Source organism: Kogia breviceps, chromosome 3 (genome assembly GCF_026419965.1).
Source record: "Kogia breviceps isolate mKogBre1 chromosome 3, mKogBre1 haplotype 1, whole genome shotgun sequence".
In the NCBI taxonomy this organism is placed as follows: Eukaryota; Metazoa; Chordata; class Mammalia; order Artiodactyla; family Physeteridae; genus Kogia; species Kogia breviceps.
Window position 1 is genome coordinate 173,164,609 of NC_081312.1, and position 18,158 is coordinate 173,182,766.

The 18,158-nt window shown below is 37.6% G+C and overlaps 1 protein-coding gene and 1 pseudogene across 1 annotated transcript in view; both read left to right on the forward strand.

Moving 5' to 3' along the window:
• MALRD1 (MAM and LDL receptor class A domain containing 1) overlaps positions 1 to 18,158 on the forward strand; it is a 628,554-nt gene that overhangs the window by 454,297 nt on the left and 156,099 nt on the right. The gene's annotated exons all lie outside the window — the stretch shown is intronic.
• Positions 13,022 to 16,293, forward strand: LOC136793736 (peptidyl-prolyl cis-trans isomerase H pseudogene; annotated as a pseudogene).

Genomic DNA, 18,158 nt, shown 5'->3' on the forward strand with positions numbered 1-18,158 from the left:
ATATATACAGATAACTCTCACAAACTTATTAGAAATGGCAATTTTAACAACCAGGAAAGATTTGCCTAGCCAGTTCACAGATGATCAAATTCAAATAATCAACAAATATATTAAATGATGCTCAAGTTCACAACTCATCAGAAAAATGCAAATTAAAATAATCAGATGGGAAGAGATTTTCAAAAGCCACTTACAGATGATTGAGAGATGGAATGGGGGGGAACAGAAGGATACTCATTCATGGTTATGGGAAATTTTCTGTTTTGGAAAGCATTCTGGCCACATAGTAATACAAGGACCAAAACATAAGTACATGTGTGTAAGGATATTTACGTCAGCATTGTTTGCAGTTGAAAAAAAAAGAAATAAAATGAACATGCATCATTCATACAATCATTTATTCATTCCTTTGTTCTTTTATTTATTCATTTATTAAGTGCCAGGCACTGTTCTAGGTCCTGGGGATACATTAGTGAATAAAACAGACAAAAATCACTGCCACAGTGGAGTTCACATTCTAGACGGAGGGAAACAATAATAAATAAACATAATAAGTAAATAAGTGATATGGCCTGTTAGAAGTAGAGAGGAAAGAAAGAATAGAGGAAGTAGGATCCGGAAGGCCAGGGGATGGGTTGGAGGAGGATGGCAGTTTAAATAAGCTGGTCAGAATAGGCTGCACTGAGAAAATGCCATTCGAAAAATGACTTGATGGAAGTGAGAGAGTGACACAGGTAGGTATCTAAGGAAAGAGTGTTCCAGCCCCAGGGACAGCCAGTGCCAAACACCCTGAGATCAGAGTGTGCCTGGTGGGTGACTCAGCCTGGACACTAGCTATGTTCTGGGAAATCTAATTAATTGTTGTGCGGCTTCCCTGTGCGCTGTGTGATGCTTGGCCGTATCCCTGGCCTCTACCCACTTGATAACCAGCATCACTCCTCTCCCGGGTGCTGACAACTCAAAATGTCTTCAGAAATTGACAACTATCCCCAAGGGGCCAAAATTGAGAACCTAGAGGAACTGCCGATATAACTGGTTACGTCCACAACACACAATATCATGCAGCCACTAAAAAGAGAGTTTAGTGCCATACAGCTGATTTGCAGGGATTTCCAAAAGATATTCTAAAAGGAGTAAAGAAACATGCAAAATGATGGTATGGTGTGATCTAATATTTCTAAAACAAACAACGACTGCCCCCCCATCTGTGCATATGTATAACTCCATACCTAGATATTTCCAGAATAACTATGTGAACGTGGAAAAGAGGATGAAAAAGGATACATACTCGTTTATTAACATGAATTACTTGGATGGGTGATAAGGTTGGAGTAGAGGAGAGGAGGAATAAATCCAAAAAGAAAAAGAACATAATTGAAACCAGGAATCACACCTCAAAAGAAACTCTAACGTACATGATGGTAGCACACTTACGTGTGTGTGGAAAATGTGGTGGATATTTTTAAGTTTTACTCCTTAAAAAGCCTGAACTATTGTATTTCACTCTTTTAATATTTATTTTTTTCTTCAGTATTTCTTTTCATCAATTTTACATTACTGAGTAATACATCTTTTTCTAAAATTTTAAAAATATAAATAACCAGAAAAAAGAAAACCCTAGTTGTTCCAGTAGAGTAATATAACCACCTTTAAGCTTCGTATTTGTGTATCCTGCCATTTTTCTTAATGCACATATTGGCCAATAAAAAGAAAGCTTCTACTTGATTTAGTAATTAAAAAAACATAGTGTGAACAAGTTTATGTTATGAAATATGTTTAGCAACATAGTTTTTATTATATCATAGTATTCTACTTGTTGGATGTACCATAATTAATCAAATTATCTCATGGTAAATTCTTAAATTATTTCCTAATATTAAACATCACAGTAATCAATGTACATTTAGATGGAACTTTTTTACTTTTCTGATAGTTCCTAAGGATAAATATTAGTTTCTGTTCCTTAAGAAACTGTGAGAAATAAACCAATATTTATTTCCTACTAAGATCCAGACATCTTATAACAAACATCTAGATAACAAATGCTGGTGGGTTCTTCTGATAACATCTGCAGCAATCTTTCCTTCTCTTAAGACAATATTTGAAAATTACCGAGCACGTCTGCTTGTATAATACAACGAATGGGACAAAAAGTATTGTAGGCTCAGTTTAAGAAAAAGTAGAAGTATAATCGATGGACATGAGAAAGTTTCCACACATTGTCCCAAAAGACAAACATAAGTAATCTATCGATACCTTTTAATGCAACAATCAAGGACTATTAATAGTTGTGTTTATTTTCTTATTTTGAACCGTGTGAGTTCATTAAAGACCACATGGAAAGTTTTCCATCTGTTAATTTATGCAATATGGTATACAAGTAATGTCACCCACAGATAAGGAAAACTAATCATTCTGACAGAATACTTTATTATCCTCCCTGTTAATCACTACACAAGACAGTATATTTTTGAAGAGTGCTCTTTTCAAAGCACTCTGATTATATCGTCCTGGCTACAGCACTACGGCTCACTAAACTTGTTTAGACATCACTGAGACAATGGGCTGCTAAATAGATTATAAGGACATTAATTAATGTTGACCCTCTGGGAAAAAACAAAATTCTTTATGAGAAGGCCAGCAGATTCAAAGAGCCTACAGTCTGTTTCTAAGCATCACAACATCGCTGTTAATTAAAGCTACATTTATGGATCTTTTCACTTATTGTTACCGAGATGAAGCATTAGATACATAAGGAGGGCATTTTCAATGCCCATCACAGGCCTATTTATGAGTCTTTTTGGAGCCATTGCCAAAGTTGAAGAGAGAAACTACAAGCATTAATCCACTCTCCAGTCTGCACATGAATAAATAGTGTTTGGGCTTAGTATATATGGGATTTAATGGCAAGAATGACATTTGCGTGACATGAATTAACAGGGGTAAAATTCAAAAGGCTGCTGTCTCTTTTTTATTCCCTTCCCTCATAACTTTATTTTCTTTTTAATGTTATCATAAATTAACCATCTCCACAATTAGATTGTAAACTCCGATAGGGCAGAAGTCACATCTTTTGCTATTTTTATATTCTCTCCGGCATTTAAACTTGAGTAGCACTTGATGAATACTTGTGTATTCATGTGACCTGGATCTATCTCCTTCTGTATTTATTGCAAATATTTTGGATTAGTTAAGGCAACGTATATTTCCTGAGTGCCTACTAAACACCACACACAATGTGTTGGGAACTGAATTAAGTAAATGTTTGGAAGGTAACTGGAATGGAATATGCTGCCTGATATAACCCACATGCTTACCGTTGTGCAATTCTGTGTTCACAGCCCAAGGTCAAAAAGTACCCGCAAACAATCTTAGTGACACTAATGCTCTAATGTGTATGACAGCAGTTTAAAGTATTAAGTGTTCAACAAACAGAACTTACTTGGTACTTGGTTGACAGAGCCCTGCGGGCTAACGCGTGATAACTGTACTTCCTATTGGGCAGACAGGACAGATATTATTATTCCTGCATTAGAGATGAGGAACAAGAGAAGTTAAAGGTCTTCTCTGAGCCTGTATACGGAGTAACCAAGCCAGAAACGAACCCCTGGTGTTTGGAGCCTCATCCAAGCCCGTTCCCAGAACATCACTATCTTCCTTCATCCTTATACAGCTCTGTCTGAATCTCCTTAGCATCCATATTTGGGGCCACTTAACCTCTATTCCTTCTAGATTTATATCAGCATCTCACCCTGCTCTCTGATAGAGTAGGGAGGGTGGAGGCTTGGTCAGGGATATGGTGTGTTATACACAAAAGCCAGCCCTCGATCACATGTTTATGAGACCACTCACTTTGATCACGTCCACAGACACTCATGCACACATACATACACATGCAGAAAGAGATAATAACTGTACTGGAACACATTTTTTAAAATTCCAATCCTTGGACCAGAAATGGTTGAGGTATTCCAGAAGGGAATAAAAAAAGCTGATGGGATCAAAACGAATGGAGTAAAAACAGCAGAAATCCCATCCTAGGGAAACATGGTTCACTGTAGATCTTCCCAAGGAAGCTACGCAAATATTCTAAGATTAAAATCAAAAGCACTGTCCTGGACAGAATTGTGTCCCCCCCCCCCAAATTCAGATGTTGAGGCCCTAACCCCCAATGTGACTGCATTTGGAGAAAGGGCCTTTAAAGAGGTTTTAAGGTCAAGTGAGGTCATAAATTTGGGGCCTTCATCCAGTAGAACTTGTGCCCTTATAAAAAGAGGAAGAGACACCAGGAGGCACCTACACAATGTAAAGGCCCTGTGAGAACCCACAGAGAAGGTGGCCATTTGCAAGCAAGGAGAGAGGCCTCAGGAGAAACCAACCCTGCCAGCACCTTGATTTTGGACTTTGAGCCTCTTGAACAGTGAGAAAATAACTTTCTGTTGTTGAAGCACCCAGTCTGTGGTATTTTGTTATGTCAGCCCGAGCTAATACAAATACGGAGAAATGTTATGAAGAATTGTTGAGAGTGACTGACTGAGGGACAGTGCTCAGAACACCTGGCTGAGCTGGGGACCCGGCCCCACCCTTCGTGTTTCCCTGCCAGGACCAGTGTTTCAGACACAGCTGCTCACAGAAGTAGCTTTTTCTCCCAGGATAAAATCAGAGTACCGTCATCTAAAGAAAACTGGGCATCTGCCTGCCTGGGAAAGGATTATCATGAGATAATTAGATCCTGAAAAAGAGACAAGGCCGTAAATGGGGCTGCACAGGATCAACACTATAGGTTTGCAGGGGGAAATAAAGATAACTGTCCAAGAATAAAAAATTGGAGCACTGCAGTTTGCATGCCTGCCGACCCCTTGGTCTCACATCCAAGGACAGTGGTTCTCAACCTTGGCTGAATATTAGAATCAGCTGGAGAGTTTAAACAAAGTACTAATATCTGGATCCACCCACAAAGATTCTGACTGAATTGGTCAATGCTGTGGCCTGGGCAGCAAGATTTTTAAGAACTCCCCATAAGTTTCTAATGTGTATCCGAGGTTGAGAACTACTGCCCCATAGGGACGTCTTTGTGGCTACATGTCCAACCCACCTGTCCAGCACCTTCTCTTCATTCTTCCAATCAAAGGAGAGCTCGGTGGGGAAACAGTTCTGTATAACAGCAGCGGAAATTCTTTCCTGTTACCTATATACTAAGCAACAAAGGCCTTCATTCAAAAGTTGAAATGAAATAATGCCATTTGCAGCAACATGGATGGACCTAGACATTGTCATACTGAGTGAAGTAAGTCAGGCAGAGAAAGACAAATATCATATGATATCACTTATATGTGGAATCTGAAAAAAGGCTACAAATGAATTTATCTACAAAACAGAAGTAGAGTTACAGATGTAGAAAATAAACTATGGTTACTGGCAGTAAGGGGTGGGGGTAAATTAGAAGATCGGGATTGACACATGCACACTACTATATATTAAATAGATAACTAATAAAGACCTACTGTATAGCACAGGGAACTCTACTCAATACTCTGTAATGGCCTATATGGGAAAAGAATCTAAAAAAGAATGGATTTATGTATATGTATTAATAGATTCACTTTGCTCTATACCTGAAACTACCTCAACATTGTAAATCAGCTATACTCCAATAAAAATTTAAGAAAAAAACAAAAAAAAAAAGTTGAAATGGATAACCAAGAATTATCAGGCATTTAAAGAAAACCAATGTCATGAAAGAAAAAGATAAGGACGTGAAAAGAGAACAGTTATCCCTGGAGGAAATAGATAACTCAGTGTAGTAGACATTTGTCATGTGTTCTTATCGCTCTTTAGAAAGCTACTGCTCTGTCTGTTTACTGTTGAGCCTTTAGAGTCCTGTATCACCCAACTTGTCATGTGCTTAGGATGAAAACTGCCAATCAGTTGCCCATGTGGAAGACTTTGATTTGAAAGCAAACAGCAATTACCCTCTTCCATTTATTGCAGCATGCTGTAGGAGTATAATCATTTCTATGTGCAACATTACATAAAAAGTTGGGAATATATATATATATTCCCATGTATACATATATGTTCCAATAAATATACTTATGTTTGTATTAACATATAAAATATGTTTCCTACTGACTAAATATTTAATTATAGTAAGGAAGTATAGTTCATCTTTAAATGTGATATAATAGTTATGAAAAAAGAGTTCTAATCTTGTAGAAATATATACTGAAGTATATAAAGATGATGGAATTTAATATTTAGGGTTACTTTCAAGTTATCTAGTGGTTTTGAGGATGTGGGTGGTAATATTGAGGAAACAAGACTGCTCATGGGTTGAAATTTTTGAAGCTGGGTTTTGGGTAGATGGGATTTCATTATAGTATTTTTTATACTTCGGTATAAATCTGAAATTTCCCAAAATAAAGATGTTTTTAAAAATAGTTCCCCCAAAATGTGAATGCAACTTAAGTGAAAAAGCCCTGGCAGTATGACATCTAGCATGAAATAAGAACTGGATATTCAGAAAACACTAAGGGATTTGTACACAAGGTAGAAATGAACACATGAAAATAATAATAAAAATAATCTCTTCACTAGATTTTCAAATGATACTCAGAGAATCAACGTATATGATTTGTAAATATCTACTTCTTTTATTTTTTCTGATCCTTAAACAATACACTGGAATTTATTATGGTACTGGTTCACAGCAAATTTCTGCTTAAAATGGGAATTTGTTGGATGCCTCGAGGGAAGTTAATTACTGACATACTAGTACTCTTCGCCGTCGTCGTCATCATCATCATCACATTAAAGTCTGAGAAGAGTGTTAAAGGAAAGCAGCTCGGATTTGTGTGATGCTTCAGCCACCCCTTTAAAAACGCATGTGACTAAATGAATGAGTTTCTACACGTGCGTGATGCCCAAATAAAATGAATTATGTTGGCATGGTGAAAAAGTGTTTTTTCAGTCATTCAACAAATAGTCGTTGAGCCCATTTTTTGCTAGCTGCCGTTCTAGTTATTTGGAATTTATGTTGAATAAATCAAAAAGGGATCTCTGCTGTCATGTGGCTGACATTGTAGCAGAGGGGAATAGAAAATCAATATCAAGCATTATAAATAAAAAGCTTGTATAGTTTCTGGGAAGTTAATTACTATGAGGAAAATAAGGAAAAGTGGAGCCTTCAAAGAAGGATCAACCAGGAACCAGGAACCAGTGGAGAGTAGCCTAGGAGTTACAAGGGTGAGAAGGTGCTAGAAGTTAGACATTTTTCTGTTTAGCCACTAGAATGAGGGTGCCTGCATTGCTGTTTCCTAAAGGGCTGTGGATGGATGTTGAATAGTTGTTGTTCTTATCCATTCACGAAAATCCAAACAAAAGGATTTTTTTTTTCAAAAAAAATAAGGAGAAAATTCAGAGGGATTTAGAAGAAGAGAACTAACATATGTTAGTTAGGAAATGTTTCCTAAGAGTCAGAAAAGGTAAAAGATTTGCATCTGTTATCTTATTTCATCCTTTTAATACATTGTGGTGTAGAAGATACTAAATTCTTAGAAAGGTTAAAAAACTTGACCAAGCCACAAGGGTAAGTAAATACCCTTGTGGGAGGGGTATTGGAATATTGAACTCTCTGACGAAAAGGCTTTCTTTTATAGCCTACACTGTCTGATATGGTAGCCACCAGTGACATGGAACTGTTGAATCCTTGAAATGTGGCTGGTCCAAATTGAGATGTGCTTTAAGTGTAAAATACACACTGCATTTCGAAGATGGAGTACGAAAGAAAATAGAATTTTAAAAATATCTCAATAATTTGTGCATTGATTCTATGTTGAAATGATAGCATTTGGGGAACATGGGGTTAAATAAAACGTATTACTAAAGATTAACCTATTTCCTTCTACTTTTTTAAATGTGTTGCTAAAAATTCTAAAACCACATATGTGACTCACTGTTTGTTTCTGTTGGACAGTTCTGTTCAATATTACATTGCATACATAGAGAAGGCTTTCTTGTCTCTCAAGTGAAAAAGAACCACTTGAATTGACTAAAGAAATACTGAAAAGTATCCATCTCTGGATATCTTCGAAGATGGGCAATCTCTTGCTTATGAATTCACACATTTGCCACTAGAAACTGCAAAAATTATCTATATTTAACTTCAAGTCTACTTTAAGCAAAAGGTACTTTGAAAAAAAAAAGAACATATAAAACATAAAGTGGGGTGATTATCTTCATAGTATTATATTGTGTATATTACATCCTAATAATTAAACCTTATGCAGTTTTTCTTGTGTTATCAGTAGTCGCTATGTTAAAAATACTGCTTCTTTATTTCTTTATTTCCATATCTTCTTTCATTTGTCTTCTATATGTTTTTTTTTCTAATATGTAGTTAAGGTTCAAAGTTGATAGTCTATTGCTTTTATGAAATGACAGAGTTGGGAAATACCAGTTGGACAAGAGTTATGACTGTGTGATAACATCCCTATGAGGACAGGTCTTGTCTACATAACTCACTATACAAAACGATCCCAGATCTGTATGTATACATTGTGTATTAATTCTTATAGGACCTACATTATCAAGTAATCACCTTAAAAGTTTTTCTTAAGTACTATATAATGCAATAATTTTTGTTGGCAGAATGATGCTTTCCTTACGATATTTAGTTGCTTCACTACTAGACAGCCATATTCTGAAGCTTCTTGAATAGGAAGAACTTTGTCTTACTACAGAATTGAGTTGAAAATAGTGGCAAGCACTGCATCATGAATCTCGAACACCACCGCCACTACAACCATCACCACAACTATCACCATCAGCATGATCATCCGCGTGGCCAGCGCGGCCACCTGGGCCTTTACTGGTCATATAAATTGATTTCCTTTGGATGCTCTGCTTTAACAATGAATTAGACAGCATTATCCCCATAATTGGATCTGGTATCATGTGGGATCTCTGAATTTATCTCAGATTCTTTTGAAAGCTTTCTCTGTTCTTAATTTTAGAGCTGTTTCTTTGACTTGGCCTAGACGGATCCCTTTATGTTTAGCATAACTACAAAATGTTTATGTAGTTATTCTAACTTTCTTTCATGGTCAGTATTTTTCTTTATGCTCAAGTTATGCATTATAGAATGTATGTAAATTATAAATATTAGTGTTTTTTCTCATTTCCTGCTATTTGTACCTCCTTTTTCTTTCCCCTTTACTTTTCTCCTGTGATGTCCCCAAAACATATAAGCATTAGGTAAAAGGAGACATAGAATATTAGGATAAAATGAGTAATAATAAATAGCATCACATATTTTTCTGGCTTTATTATAACTTTTGGTAACCTTTAATATCATCTTGTAAAAGTAGTTTGGCTCTGATATTTTCTAAAAATGTATTAAGTCAGTAATTATATACTTTAGAATGAAAGAGTACTAAAGAGTCTACTTTCATACAGTAGAGATGAAGAGAGGTTTTTTTATTGTTATCATTTATTTCTTTTTACTACTAAAAATTGATAATTGTTAAATGTAACTAAATAGAACAAGTCTTGTTGTCAAAAATTGTTGTGTCTATGTAGCTGGTATTCACTGAGTGCTGATCACCAGGTCCCTGGCTTTCTTCTGGCTTTCTTGTTTAATCCTCACAATGCCTTGAAGTTTTACAGCAGAGGAAATGGGTGCACAGGGAGAATAAATATGAAATGTAAAATGTTATGATCAGATAAGTGATTACTCAGTAGTTTCTCTTCTAAAACATAAAAATGTTGGAAGATGGCATTTCATCAGTATAAAATAGCTCAAAGCAAACAAGTACTTTTTTCTGTATTTCTTATTTACTCTAGTTGCCATTTTCTGACCACAGTTCAGTATCATTTCTACTCTCTTTGTCTTGTGTTACTTTTTAGAACTACAAACATTCCACTCCAAATATACAGCAATGCCAAGGGAAAAAAAAAAAAAAAACAGGAGACTTTTTTGGCTGATAAATCTCAGAGTATGTCTTGCAGGTTTAGATTTCTCTAAACCATTGCAAAAAGGCAATGAATGACACTCATCATTTGTTTGTCAACCACAGTTAGAATAAAGGCAATTCTCTTTCTCACGTCATCTTCCTGAAGTGAAAACAAGGGCAGTTCTCTTCATGAAGTGAGTGGTTAAGCCAGGGTTATTCCTCTTTTCCTTATTTTACTCTGAGACAAAGGGTAAACTTGACTTTGGTGATGTTTAGACAGCAAGAACAAGCCCAGATCATTTATAAGTCCTCTATGTGTCTTCAAAAACTCTCATGATCTGACAGTGATTTCCATTTTGTTGCCCAAAAGCAATGCTGGTGTCAAACCTTGAACCACTACCAATCATCCACATGTACCATTTGTGTTTTATTTATTTATTTATTTATGGCTGCGTTGGGTCGTTGTTGCTGCACGTGGGCTGTCTCTAATTGCGCCGAGCGGAGCTACTCTTCGTTGCGGTGCGTGGGCTTCTCATTGCAGTGGCTTCTCTTGTTGCGAAGCACGGCTCTAGGCGCGCGAGCTTCAGTAGTTGTGGCACGTGGTCTCTAGAGTGCAAGCTCAGTAGTTGTGGCACACGGGCTTAGTTGCTCTGCGGCATGTGGGATCTTCCCAGACCAGGGCTCGAACCTGTGTCCCCTTCGTTGTCAGGCAGATTCTTAACCACTGCGCCACCAGGGAAGTCCCCACATGTACTGTTTGAATCAATACCCCAACCAATTTATATCACGTTTTTCTGCCTCTGGGGAGAAACAAAATCTTAATTTCTGTTTTTCTTTTCTTTGTCTTTGTTTTGTCTGTGTTCACTTAAATACTTCCAGGAATACTTAATAATTGTTTCAGGTAGGACCCAGATGATGCTTTATTTTTTTTGAAATGCCAGGAGGTATCATCTGTGAGACATGGTGTTCAGTGAAAGGCATGTGAATGAAGCAAGTCTTTTAGAATCCTGTAGGGCAAGGATTCTAAAAGAATCCTTAAACCCTGAATGAATAATCTGAAAATCTTTCTGGTTAGTTATCATTTTACAAGTATCCAGGAATCATAGTTTCTCTAAAAGGGATTTACTAAATGCTTATTTATTTACAGACTTTATTTCTCAATAAAATAATGAACCATTAAGCTTATCCCTTTCTATCTTCTCAGAACCTTGTCTCCTTGTATTTACTTCCTTTTTTGTGTGTCCTTAAATTGCCTCTTTATCACTACTTTGTGCCTTCAAGCATCACAATTCTCTCTTACCTTAAAAAACAAACAAAATGAAATACCTAACTACCTAACCTTAACTTTGTTTCCCATCTAAGTATTACTGTTTTTTAATTTTTTTTAATCTCCAATTCCCATTTCCCACACATTGTGTCCCCTACCTCACTACACACATCTTCTTTGACTCCCTACAATCTGTCTTTTGCAAAAAATATTATTTCTTCAACATATAATTATTGGTCACTGACTTTCGGTCACTGATGTAAAACTGTAGAGATAATTGTTTATCAAATACATTCCTGACCCTCATGGAGCTTGTATTCTAGCCGTCTTTGAGGACTTTACTGATTTCATAATCATAATGACCTGATTCTTCTAATGCTGCATTTGATCAATCCACACCTTCTTGAAGTGTTCATCTGTGTTTTCAGTACAGTGGACTGTGATTTTCCCCCTAATGTTATATTCATATTTTGTGCTTTTTCTTTCTCCTTCTAAGACCTAATTGTGAGTCTCACCCAATATTCTGACTTTGACCTTTTTATGTCTTTTCCTACATATTTTGCTTACTTAGAGGTTTTATTCTCTCAGTGCTCAAAATTTGCTCATTCCTGCATTTATGTAGCTCTTATTTCCACAACCTTGTCCCATATTTTCAATTGCCGGTATCTCCAAGTCACATATTCAGACTCATACTTACCTTCCTTTAAGAAAGAATCTCCCATAAAATAATTGAAATTGAGTTATTTGTAGTGAGGTAGATGGACCTAGAGTCTGTCATACAGAGTGAAGTAAGTCAGAAAGAGAAAAACAAATACCGTATGCTAACACATATATATGGAATCTAAAAAATAAAATTAAAAAAAAGGTTCTGAAGAACGTAAGGGCAGGACAGGAATAAAGACTCAGACATAGAGAATAGACTTGAGGACACGGGGAGGGGGAAGGGTAAGCTGGGACGAAGTAAGAGAGTGGCAGGGACATATATACACTAGCAAATGTAAAATAGATAGCTAGTGGGAAGCAACCGCATAGCTGAGGGAATTCAGCTCGGTGCTTTGTGACCACCTAGAGAGGTGGGACAGGGAGGGTGGGAGCGAGGGAGATGCAACAGGGAAGAGATATGGGAACGTGTATATGTATAGCTGATTCACTTTGTTATAGAGCAGAAACTAACACACCATTGTAAAGCAATTATACTCCAGTGAAGATGTTAAAAAAAAAGAAAGAAAGAATCTCCTACTCCTGATTTTATTATTTCGGTTATTGACATTATCATCAACACAGTTAATTCTCTCTGAATTGCAAATTGTCACCTCTTCATTCTCAACTTATATCCTTTTCGTTCTTTGCATCTCCACCTCTGTCATCTTGGTTAACTCCTGGAATATTGCACATGTCAAGGCAACTCATCTCCATGCAAATATTCTCCTAAACCAGGCCACTCTTCACATTGATGCAGGGTTAATATCCCTAAATAATGACTCCTGGTCTCCAAATCATCAGAAGCTCTTCATTGCCTTTTAATTGGCTTCAAAGTCATCCTATGTTCTTTCCCAAATTGCATTTCTGATTTCATCTATTATTCTTCTACAAACTGTGTTCTTGTCCCTCAAATATGCTTTGGGTATTATAAATGTCAACTTTGGGCCATATCATTTTTTTAGTATGACCTGTCATTTTGTGTCAATGATGGACATGATGAATTGGTTTGAAGGAATCAAGGTAAGCAGGCCTGTAGTATAAGGTTTTTTGTTTATCTGGCTAGGAGTAAGGTTGTGTTTACTAGTTACTGCAGCTATAGATGACAGAAGGTAAAGTTTCCTCTGGTGTCCTTGTTTTTGTCTCCCTTGTATCTTCGTGTCCCAAACTTCTTAAATAAGGTCTGAGAGATGATGCTCTTTCAGTACAGTTCCCTGTTAGTATGTAGGAGCCCTACGGATGTGATGATGGGGTGGAGAGGTGCTGAGTGTAAGGTCAGGGGAATGGAAGCCTTCTACAGTCCTATGGTTTGAGCTCAGTCTTCTAGTGAGTCTGCGTCCTTTCACTGTGACTACTCTCACCCTACCCGACCCCACCGCAGACCCCTTAGGTGAGATAGGAAATCGAGATTTTGCCAAGAAAATTAGGCACACTTCCAAATGGCTACTTTTCCCCCTCTCCCTGTAAGAAGCAGAGGAGATTTTTCTCTCCAGTCTTCACCGTGAGAACTTGGTAGGGCTCCTGGAGGTAACATTGTTGGGGTGGCCCTAAGACTGGTCCCCCTGGAGTTCATATCCCTCCAGCTTTCCCACACTGAGCCACCAGCAATTTGTTAATTACAGTTTACCTTTTCCTCACCCAGTACAGGCTCCAGCCCCCATTCTTTTCCCCAAGTTTCTGCTTCGCTAAGTTGTCAGTGTCTATATCTGCCTGTTGTCTGTTCAGTTTGGGGGCGGCAATTTCCCCTGTGATGTCTATTCTCTGAAGGATCTAAGAAGAGTTTTTTGAGTTTTTGTTGCTGTGAAGATGAAACTGATGCTTTCGAAACTCCTTACATGCCGGAGTGGAAACCAGAAGTCTTCGCCCATTGTTTTTTTTAGAATAATCTTTTCCCACTCCTATACAACTTTCTTTGCCTACTTCATCTCCACTGTATTCTTTAATATACTAATATAATCTACCATCTATTATGAAGTCTTTCTGTATCCACCAAATTTAAGCCATCTTTTATCTGTTGAACTGCATAGCAATTATGATCTACGTCAATACTTGGTATTATATGCTCACAGTAACCCCAGTGAGCTGTATATCATTATTATTATTATTATTATCATCCCCACTTGATAGATGATGAATATGAGAGACAGTGGGGATTTAGTGTTTTGCCCAAAGTCATAAAGCTCACAAGTATCAGAGTTTGGATTAGAACCCAGCTTGTCTGACCCAGAGCTTATCTTCTAAATAGTACATATTGTTAGCTTTTTTTTCTTAGAGTCTTTTGGGTGTGTTTCATGTTTTCCCAATCATAACTTGTCCACCTCCCTAACATCCAGATGCAAGACATGGTGTCTTCTATATAATAGTTATCCAATCAGTAACTTGTGATTGATTATTTAATCAATTATTAAATGATTATTTCCACTGCTAAAATCATATATCTATTCTTTAAATTTTTCATGAGAGTAACAATAATTTGCAGCTGTGTTCTAAGCACTTTACATGTAGTGTATCGTTTAATCTTTATTGCAACCCCATGAGGTTAAAGTACCTACTATAATTATCTTATTGCTACTGAGTCCTGGAGAATTTAAATAGGCTGCCCAAGGTCACACACCTAATAAGTGGAAGAGTCAGGATTCGAATCAAAGCCTCCAGTACCTGCAGGCTTAACTAGTGGGAAATCCAGCCCACAGTTTCTGCTATTTATTTATTAAAAGAATATGATAATCCCGTTTTCTGTTTCCATAAAAATAAATATTCTCTTCTTATCTGCTTTCCATATAATGGATCAAACAAAATCAAAGTTCTTACCATATCTCACTTACTTAAAGAAAAGGGTTTATGATTTATATTTTTATTTTACTTTTTAATCTCAACTTGGCAAATGAAATCAAGTTACAGAACTGCTATTAAGCCAATAATGTTTCCAAAGGCATCTTGACAAGAAAAGACACATAAAGATGTTGTTCAGTGTTCTTTTAGTATAAAGATTAAGAACTACAGAGTCCTTTGAAATTCCTATACTTATAGGAAGAACCAGCCAATTCCATTCATATTTCATCTTCGTGTGATTGAGACATTCTTGCTTCTGAGCAAATTAGAAACTTTCAAAATAAGATGAATCTACCCTGTGTTGGCATGTCACAACTAGAAGCTTCACTTTTATATCAGAACATTGCATACTGAGGGGAAAATCTTGCAGCAAAAATTTTGGTAATAGTAAATAGTACTGAAATGAGACATTCAGCTGAAAAACATGTTTTAAAAAATAGGTAGTAATGACTCTCAAGAGAATCATGTCTGTAGAATAAACTGTTGGAAAGGGTAAAAATAAAGAAATGCCAAACCTATTCTTTACACAGCTCTACAAAAAGCAAACAGAAGTGATATAATGACAGACAGTGTCTATCAAATACCATGAGAAAATTTCATTTGACTTGAGAGGCGCTGTATCTGTGGTTGCCATTTTGACAACTTTCAGGGAACTTTTGTTCTCTGAGTACGTTTACATTTCACAGGCTGTAAAACTTTCAGATGCAAATAGACAGCACCTTGAAAATCTGGGGGCGGGGGTGGGGGGGAATGAAAGTAAAAAAAGAGATTGAGGGCATTTCAACTGATAGTCATTATGCACCCTTCTATTTTAGAGTGAGAGACAGGTAGAAATTATAGAGAATGTAGAGCCCAGCTAAGTAAGGCTGACTCTGAGGAAGGGAGAATTTGCTATCTTGAAAGAGAGACATATTGCATCACATTTAAAAAAAAACAAACAGGGAATCGTCTGCCTACCTCAGTCCGTTCACTCACTGCCCTTGAGATCTGATTCCTCTGGGTATCGCTCTGAATATTCTTGACTGTTCCCGTGTCAATTTACGTTGTTCATCTGTATGCCTGAGTGTCTGGACATCTGACTAGCCGGCAGTTCTGCAGTGGAGAATTCAGAAAAGATGGGGTTCCAGTAGGATACAAAGGGAGCACCTTCCACAGGGTCATAAGAGATTTCATGATTCAGGGTGGAGATTTTGTTAATGGAGATGGTACTGGAGTCGCCAGTATCTACCGGGGGGCCATTTGCAGATGAAAATTTTAAGCTTAGACACTCAGCTCCAGGCTTGCTTTCCATGGCAAACAGTGGTCCCGGTACCAATGGCTGCCAGTTTTTCATCGCCTGCTCTAAATGTGATTGGCTAGATGGGAAGCACGTGGTGTTTGGAAAAATCACTGATGGACTTCTGGTGATGAGAAAGAGTGAGAATGTTCCCACAGGCCCCAACAATAAACCCACGCTGCCTGTGGTGATCTCACAGTGTGGAGAGATGTAGTCCCGAGGAAGACTGAATCAGACCCTCCACATCTGCCATGGCAGGCCTTGCCTTGCTCACGGTGATGCTCTTGAGTAAGATAAGCTGGATTGGCCCCTGTGGTTGCTCCCCTGCCTGCTGCTGCCCCATTTGCTCGAAAGACCTTGGAAGTATCGCAGACTCAGAAGCCAAGATTTTGTGTTTAAGTTTTCAACTGTAAATAAAGTTGTTCTGTTTGTTTGTTTTTACCGTGTGTTGTGTTGTTTTTAAATGGCTGTAATGGTAGCCCTGTTTCCTCACTCCTTAGCTCCAGCTAGGAGTACTGACTCTCCCCAGTGGCCAGCATGGGCCAGAGCCAGGCCCTCGATATGTAGAGTTGATGCCTCAGATTTACAAGCAGTTGTAGCAGTCCCCTCTTAGGTTCAAGCTGATCGGGCAAAGAAGGCAAAGCCCCAGGGCCTTATGTTCCCAGTAGGTTCATTTTGGTTAGTTCTAGAGCCTGTGGGTGAAGGGTCACTAGCTTGGGATATTTTGGGATGGGAGACCATTTGGTAGAAGGTGTCTTGATCATGATGAAGTGGAAATCATTTATTAATAGTTAAAAATCTTGGTTTGAATCCGAAGTCATTTTTTAAGCAGTTGAGGTCTTGAGATGTTCACGTCCCCTTTCAGAGCCTTGGTTTCCTCATCTGTAAAATGGGGATAATAATACTACTTCATAGCATTGTCGAAAGGGTCAAACAAGAGAATGGAGATGAGGGTAACTTGTAGACAGTAATGTGCATTGGAAAACGTTTGTTTTGAAAGGAAATAAAAGGATAACATAAAAACATAAAAGGTAAAAAGATTCCATTGAGTATAAGGTTCAGGAGGTAAAGGGAGTTCCCTGGTATTCCTTTCATGAGGCAGTTTCTATGTTATCCCGTTCCTACTTTCTCCTGGCTCATGGCAGAGATGACTCATAACTACTAGCAGCAGGCTACTGCAGCAGCAGAGTAGCGGAGAGCTGAAATCTGTGATAAAGTAGAACCCGGCTAAAGGTGCCATTTCAGTGTATTGGGGGACAAGAAAGGTGGTGAGATATACAAGGGCCCTATAGTTTGGATATTTGCAACTGTCTAGCTAAGTAAACAGGATTCGGGGCACACGGGGAAGGAAGGGTTGTGATCTAGTGGAGGAGAAATCTTCAAGTAACTAAACGGGGTAGAATTATAAAGAGAGGAAGGAAAGTGAGCAGCTGGGATCCTGAACTGATGTTCTTATGATGGGCCATTCAGTTGAATTCAATTACACTTGGCACCTGCATTCTTTGCCAGTTTCTGTCCTGGGCACTGGAGCTGTAAAGATGAGTAAGATGTGGCCTGTGCTTGTGACAGGGGATAGGCATGGTTTGGATTCAGTGTGGTGAGTGTTAGAATGTGAGCCCTTATGAGGACAGGAAATTTGGTCGTTTTTCTTTGTTTTTCACTGCCGTCTCCAGCACCTAGTAGCCAGTAAGTGCTCAATAAATATTTGTTGTGTGAAAAAAATGAAAACATTAGGCAGCTTTATTTTATGAGCAAGAAAAAAAAAAAGATGAAAATTGCCTACAATTTAAAACAGGGAATGAATTCAGATCACTTGAAGTGGGAAATTGTCTTTTATGATTTGACCCTAGTGCAAACTAGTATGATTCTGCTTAGGGCACTGGAACTTTAAAAATACAGCTTTCTTTTAAAAGTATTAACTGTGTATTTTTTAAAAACATGTTAAATTTATTACCTTATGGCATAAGAACTCAATGAAACATTTTTGAAAACTCAAGATTGTAGCTAACAACATCTAAAAGACATATTAGCATCTTTACTCTCTACAGACACCAAAGTTAAAAAAGGATGTCCATGAAGCATGGTGATGGATTCTGAATGTGGCTAATATATTTTGGCCTCTAATGTCAAG